Genomic DNA, 8,897 nt, shown 5'->3' on the forward strand with positions numbered 1-8,897 from the left:
GGTAATAGAAAACAAGAATCCATTTTCTAAGAGTTTAGAATTGTTCAACAAAATTAATGTTTTACAACAAAATGCATCTAAAGAACTGTTAGCTCAGAAGCAAGAACATGGTGTTGATATTAGATCTACCTTGCTAACTCCTAATGGGTTGGGATATTATTATTTGTCCCCATCACATTCACTTTGATAGCCATGTTAGGGAGGTGATCTAACCTATTTCATCCTCATGATTTTGAAGTCCTTAATCATTATCTTAGGTGCTCAAATTAATGTCCAAGACATTTGCACCTTATGGCCCTATTTGATCATCATTTAAAAGGGCCTCAATATTGACCATAAAATTTCTCTCAATATGTTTAGAGATTTAGATGTTATGTCACTCAACTCTTCACTGAAGTTATTCTTCAACATCCTTGGCTTCCATTATTGGGCAAGCATATGGAGCCTTTATATCCAACCATTTGTTATAAGTTGGGGAATGCACTTCATGCCTAGCATGCAAGTGATGCATCTACATATGCAATTTTATCACTTTGAAAAATTGTATTTGTTCCTACTAGCTAGGAATAGTTGATTGTTCAAATTATTTTCACTTGAAAATTTGTTTCTCCATCTTCAACTTGTAACATCCCACTCAAGAACCCAAAAGAAATAAACCTAATATGTTACAAAGTTTATTGAATTATTTTTTTTAAGTTTAAAAAACATCAAAGTAATGATAATGTAGAAGCAATATATACATACACATCAAGAACATGCAATCAATTACAAATATAGCTTCAATTCCTCAAGGATTTCTTCACATTGAGTAGCATCTAGGAAAATTTTATTAATAAGTTTAAGTCTCAAATACAATATTCATAATCATAAAATAAATTATCACATACATAGTAACATAAGCAAATGCATAAGTACAACTAATAATATGAAAGCACATCTAATGAATAACATCCACTACACATGTTATAGGGTATGTTAAAATATATACAAGTACATCAATATAAAATACAATATCTCATAGGATCTCAAAACACATGATACATAAATACATCAAATAAATAGAAGTCTTCAAGATAAGAGGAAGAATGCTAATGGTACCACTATATCAAGGAGCATCCAACATCTGTCAATCTGAGGGGGACCCAAATGGTAAGAATACAATACCTCTTAACCACATGGTCACCTAATCATGCTCCAACTCTCACTATGTAGGAGAGATAATGTACTATCCACACACAAATAATCAAATCGTAAAATAACCCTAGGTGAGAAATCTTGATAGTCAAATCTACCTCAAAAATCTACCTCAAAGGTAACACAAACTACTCAAGAAGAAGTTAGATAATAAAAATCAAAAGGACACTCATTCCAGTGCTAACATCTGACACCAAGTCAACATACAAATACTAAGACCAAAAATATACAACCACCTTGAAATCAATTTCAAGTGTTATAAGCACAATGACCAACAGATAACAATTGTCATCAATAAAAGTAAACCACCAATCACTAACTCCAACAATAAATACACCACTAATGAATAACTGATCATTCATTAATAAAAGTCAACTATAAACAATAAATGACATCCAATCAATGAGTAACAACTCACAATAAAAGCATAATAAAAAGTAATATCCAACAAGTACACCACTAGAGAAAAATATAAAATAACCATGAAGACAACTCAGGCTACATACTATGGAGTATCATCGCATGAGCCAACTCTAGAGTTACCCTGGTAGTCTCTCAAGACCTTGGCCTCCTAGTGACTTTATGAAGAACCAAAATACCTTCTCATGATGATGAGGAATCTAGTCATACCTCTCAAGGTATCATCTCCATCTCATCCTTAGTCTATACAAGCACTCAATGCATGGACGAGGAAAAATCTCTAGCTTATCTTTTAATGTATTTCAAGGAAAAGGGCTAGGCAAGATATTTTAATTACAACTTACAATGAATTGCCCTGGTAGCCACTTTGGGCCTTGACCCCCATTACAAGCCACTCCCATAGACATGCACCTAGACTACCTTCCCAAAAATCACAAACCACAATAGTGTCTCATACCACAAAAAATAATATCGATCAAATTTGGTTCCTTAACAAACAACCCAAAAAATAACATTGGTTCTCAAAATCTAAGTTCTCAAAATTGCTCAATAGCATAAAACTCATAAAACATAAATCTTAATTCAAATAATAAAAGTCATCATGACATGCAGTCAAATAATCATAAAAGAAATCTCAAAAATCACCTCTAGTTCACATCCTAATATGACCAACTAAACAACCCACAAAGAAAAACCATCATGAAAATAAACATCACAAGACTCTAAATAGAATATTTGAAAACACATAATTTTTAGCCACATGATTTAATTTCCACCAATTTCTCTTGTTTAGTTTGAGTCATAAGTATGTGTTTAGAAATAAAGTAAGAATATATATGTTAATAGAGATTGTTATGCTAATATACTTATTTAAAATAATAAGTATTTAAATATCCAGTCTTTTGTGCATATAAAATATCATACAATATTATCATGTCATTAATTTAAATAATCTTAAATCTTAAATAATTTAATTAAATACATAAATATATATTATTATATCTAAATATTGATATTAATTTGAATTTTTAAAATATTAATATGACTTCTATTTAAGTCTAATATTAATATTTACTTTTCTTTTAATTCATAATGCAACTAGAGATAAATTATAAATTTAATTTAATTATTTATAATTCTTCTCATAAAGTAAAATAGTTATTAACTAAATGATTACAAAGTGAATTCTACCACAACTTTTTTTAAAATATAATAAAATTTATAAATATTTAGTTATTAACTTTGCTGTTACATTAATAAATATTAAATTATTTATATGCATCTAAGAGTTTAATTAGACTTAAATAATCAACAATATTACTAACATTCACTTTAACTAAATGAATAATATTTATTTAAATTTTTAAAAATTAACAAATAATTTGAAATTTTTATTTTTGATTAACCAATTTATTTTTAATTAATTAATTTATTTTTGTAAATAAACAAGTCTAAAAATTAAATTATATTAAATAAAAATACACATGCAATTAGTATTTTCATATGTCTTTGATATCTCAAATCATGTAACCATACTATACTTAGTTTTATATTTTTAGCATATTTATTTTCACATGCATGTAGCCACACTATACTTAGCTTTCTATGTTTAACATATTTATTTTCACATGCATGTAATCATATTATACTTAGCATCTAGCATATTTATTTTCACATGCATGTAACCACACTATACTTAGCTTTCTATTTTTAACATTTTTGTTTTCACATGCATGTAACCATATTATACTTAGTTTTTTATGTTAGCATATTTATTTTCACATGCATGTAACCATATTATACTTAGCTTTCTATTTTTAGCATATTTATTTTCGCATGCATGCATAAGCTTAGTTACAACATGTTTTCTTCTCAATTAATCTTTTTCCTTTTTTTCAATAAATTTTTTAATTAAATTATTTTAGATATAAGAATAATATTTATCTATATTTAGAAAATTCGTGATAATCTCATGGTTCTAATGACAATTTTACAGTTGAAACCCTAACTATTCAATTTATTAATTTCATCCGATTTTCAATAATCAAAATTTTATTATATTAGAAAGAGGTTTATAAGAATACAGTCACAATAATTTTTTATAATTTTTCTATAATTTTCTTCAGTCAAGTTTTATTGATTAATAAGTTTTCCTTTTTCAAAATCTACAACATATTTCTTTATTCAACAATCAATAGAGTAAATCAATAAGCAATACACAAACACCTAGGAAGACACGAACTAGACAGATCTTTCAATAAAATTTTACAATGGGTTTTCAAACCCTACCTCAAAACCACAATTAAATTCTGAGACAATATGTGAATGCATGCAAATCCAAACCCTCTAAAACTTTCAACAATTCTTTTGATCCAATTTTGAATTTTGCTTTCCAAAACCTGTGTGTCTAGAAATGAGCTTTAATTTTTTTAATAAAGAATTTTTCTCTCGAATCAAGGATTTGATCATGCAATCATGTGAAAACCCTTTGTCTTTAATTACTATATTTTGATTTTCATGCACACACTTTATACAACTAAATTAAATGAAAGCTTTCTCTCCCTTATTAAATCATGTGATGTTTTTAATATAATATTTATTAATTTAACTAATATTATTGTTTAGAGTTTATTAAATATAAAACCCCTAAATAAGTTATTATTAAATTAAATAAATATAAATACGTTTAAATTATAACTTTGATCAAATTTTTTATATTTAATTCTTTTATGCACATTTAAAGAACTTTTAAATTAAAATATTCTTTTATATTTTCTTTTCCTCCACTTATTAATTAGTGCAAGCACTAATTAAAACATATTTTATTATTTAAATTAATAATAATAATCAAAGCTCATTATTTAAATGCAACTCTAATTTAATTATTATTAAATAAATAATTACTTCTTAAATTAGACTTTTAAATTAAATATTTTAAGCTCAAGTACAGAATTAATTAATAATTAATTAAATATAATCATATTTTAATTTCTCTTTAACCAAAATTTTAAATTAAGACTTTTAAATTAAAACACATATTTAATTAATTTTTATTAATTAAATATTCTCATGTTTTAATATTTCTTTTTAATCAAATAATATTTAATAGTTCTCAATATTATATGATTAACCAAAATATTATAATTAAATCCTTTACCAAATAAATCACATAGCAAAATTCACATAAAAGCAACATTACCAAGACAGACGGAAACTCAAAATCAAATCACACATACAAAGATAAGCTGGTAGTTTTTAAAAAGGGTGGAAAATTAGTTACAAGTCCTCCTTGCAAGACAAGTATTTAAGTTATGGCTAGGATTGGACTTGAACATTATCTCCCCATTCTTACCATTGAGTTATTGTGATAGGGCACACTCATCTTGGCAATTTAGGGAAGTCGATGCTTGGTACCTACATTCTACATAAAAGATGAGCATGTACATGTATATAATTATATATCTAAACTAAACAGGCAATAGCAGGGAGTGATACATCATGTAGATCTCGACTAGCAGGTGACTATGACTCCCTCTCTTAACCACATCAAACATGACAAACAAAAAGATAAAATAGACACATGCACCATACACATTCAAGTATGGGCTAAGTACTATAATAATTATAAGTCAAACATCAAATGCTCAGATAAAATAATGTATCATTATGAATATGAAGTAATCATGATTAAAGCATCATTTGACACTTCTAAGGAATCACATTTATTAACTACGAATCATTAAAGCATCATTAATGCACGATCAACCATAATCATTAAACAACACATGAAATATAGTCAATTAAGTATTCATCATTGATATATCTCTAGTCTAAGTTATGAAATAATATCCTTGAAACTAATATATCCATGAAATAGGCATAAAAGAGTTTAATAAATATAATAGAAAAATAAACTATGGGTGGGCACTACACAACTAACGTAAATCCTTGCTTCTTCTAGTTGTATTGTTTCTCTATTGTTATTTATTGTAGAATAGATTTTTTATTTCTTTCTCCATGTTTTTATGATGCATAGAAAAGCCCATATCATCTTAGTATAACACTAAGGAAAGTGGTTGCAAATATATGAATAAAAAACACAAAAAGGAGTTCAATTAAATAAATAATTTGTGTATTGAATGCTATTTAATGAAATACTAAATCAACTAATCATCATATACTTATAACAATCAAAGTGTGCAAAAATTAAGATCTTGGTACATAAAATTTCAGCAAAAATAGTGGGAACAAAATTGAAATAGGGAGTCATATTCCTAAAAAAAGTCATAATATGAAATATGAATTACAATGAAGATATAAGTCAAAGTAAATCTATAGTATAATAGAGCTAGATATGCAAGTTAGAAGTGCATAATATGCACAATGTATAAACTAGAGCCCAACTAGACTAGGATATTATAAATTTAGGTTTTATTAAGTGAACTTAAGTTAGAGCATGAATGTACAAACATGTTCTTCATTATGTATAAAAATGTCTATGATGATATTCTTGAACATGAAGGCAATTAGTTAATGCAAGATTGCAAACTCTCTAAGCATAGAATGCATGAATAGGTCCTAACAAAAAAATACCTTATTAAGTACCCTTGCACAATGAAAGCCTCTCAAAGTGAAGAAAAAGAAGCAAAACCACATGGTCAAAAATCCCTTTCCAAAAGTGAGAGATGTAACTATATGAAATGTAAAATAAAGGGAGGCCTTAAGAGGATCCCTCAAAGACAAATTCCTTAATTGAAATAATCAAATACAACTAAAGATAGCATGGAGATGCCAAAGGCTTTACAAAGATGCTTACAACTTGTTCCTCTATCAATATGTACTCCAAGTGGAGAATATCATCTTGAATCAATTGTTAAATATAGCGAACATGTGGATTTCAATACACGTAATCCTCTTATACTTCACTAGATTGCACAAAATGTGGATAGCACTCTAATTATCACACGAAAGAATAATGAGACCATTAGGAGGAAAGAGAAACTCTATCATTAACTAATTAAGCCATAAAACCTTTTGACTATTAAGAATTGTTGCTTTGTACTTAGCCTTTGTAGATGATAATGCAATTAGAGATTAATTCTTGCAAAAAAAATGCAATAGGCCTAAACCAAGATAAATAAATAAAAAAAAGCTAGAAGTAGACTTTTTAATCATCAGAATCACAAACCCACTCTAAATATTTGAAGCCAATGATGCAAGAGTTGCTTGATGAATAGTATGTACCTCAAAATTCATTTGATAGTCTACCACTAACTCATGTAGATCATGATTAAAGTGAGCAAGTGAAGGTCAACCATAAAATAAATATTAGAACAAGTATGTGGGTATGTGCAAGATCATGGTGTACCAAACTATGGCCTTAAGTGGCAGTGAAAAATCAGCAAATCAGGTTTATGTCAACTTGACACATAATTTTGAAGTGGTTATGGACTTTATATCAAAAAGTTGTAAGAAAATAATTTGTAGAAAATTGAATGTAGTTTCTAAACTACTAGGCCTTATCAGGAGAAAAAAATAATTGATTGGTCAAAAGTTTGAATTTTAATGCAGTACTAAGAAAATTTCAGGGCAAAAATAAAAAGTAGGTGTATGTCTGACAACCTTAATCAAAATCAAATCATAATATTTTTTTAATATAATTATAGATATGAAAACTAGACTCATGCCCAGATGTGATGCATATTTTTTGATATTTTTATTCCAAATAAATAATTAAATATGAATTTTCTACCAAAAAATTTTTGGATTAAAAAAAGTCCCGTGTCTGACCACCCTAACTAATAGAAAATTTGATCAAATTTTTATTTTTTTATTTTTTTCTTATACTAGGCGAAGTATAGAATGTGAAGCAACTTTAGGATTTAAAAAATGTTATACCGTTTGAAAGTTATAGCTATTTTTCATTCAGTATGTCAATCAGCACTTTACAATAATCTTCATTGATAATTAACTAATAAATACTTATCGAACTCAGAATTTGACAGAAATTATATTGATGGAATCTAGAGAGCGATATTAAAAAACCCATTTCGTTTCATTCAATTTCGATCAAAATAACATTGTTAGACGGCTACCCGAAGTCTGAGTATCACTAAAACTCTCTATAAACACGTCTTTGGGGTTGACCGGGCAGGCTTGGTAAATACCAAGCCTGATCGGATATCCAATTCAAAATCGGATATCCGATTTGACATCGGATATTCGATATGGCTCGGTAGTCAAATTCCAAAAATTTTCAAATTTTGGAGGGAAATTCGATTTAAACGTTCTAGTTTTTTATTTTTAAATTATTTCACTTATATTAATATGTAAAGACATATTTTAATATATTATATATATATAATAACGTAATGTAAGCATACAAGATATAATCTAGTAATATATAATAATATCTTATGTTAATCTTATTACAATCTATAAATATAATATATATTATTATTAATTTTACTAAATATAATAACATAATTTATATATATATATATATATAAAATACGTATTATATATTATTATATTAATATGTATAATAATATAATATTTATATAACAACGTAATATTTTTATTAAATATAATATATATTATAAATATTATTATATTAATATGTATGTTATTAATATATTTATATAATAACGTAATATTTTCATTAAATATAATAATGTAATATGTATATGTATATATATATATATATTATTATATTGATATGTATATTATTAATATATATGTATATTATTAATATATAAGAGTCAAAGGGGGTCATAGGGTGACCTATAACCCTCTTTGACCCATTAAACAACGATATATGTCTCTAGGGGTCCTAGGACCCCTAGGGACATATGTCGTCTTTTAATGGGTCAAAGGGGGTCCCTTTGACCCATTAAATGATGACATATATCCCTCGGACCCCCAGGGACATAGCTGAATCGTTCATATTGGTCAAAGGGGGTCATAGGGTGACCTATGACCCCCTTTGACCCATTAAACGATGACATATGTCTCTAGGGGTCCTAGGACCCCTAGGGACATATTCGAATGGGTATTATGGGTCAAAGGGGGTCATAGGGTGACCTATGACCCTCTTTGACCACTTAAACGATGACATATGTCCCTAGGGGTCCTAGGACCCTTAGAGACATAGTCGAATCGTTCATATGGGTCAAAGGGGGTCATAGGGTGACCTATGACCCCCTTTGACCCATTAAACGACGACATATGTCCCTAGGAGTCCTAGGACCTCTAGGGACATATTCGAATGGGTAATATGGGTC

Source organism: Cupressus sempervirens, chromosome 7, assembly GCF_028749045.1.
Source record: "Cupressus sempervirens isolate cs-2001-9-10 chromosome 7, ASM2874904v1, whole genome shotgun sequence".
In the NCBI taxonomy this organism is placed as follows: Eukaryota; Viridiplantae; Streptophyta; class Pinopsida; order Cupressales; family Cupressaceae; genus Cupressus; species Cupressus sempervirens.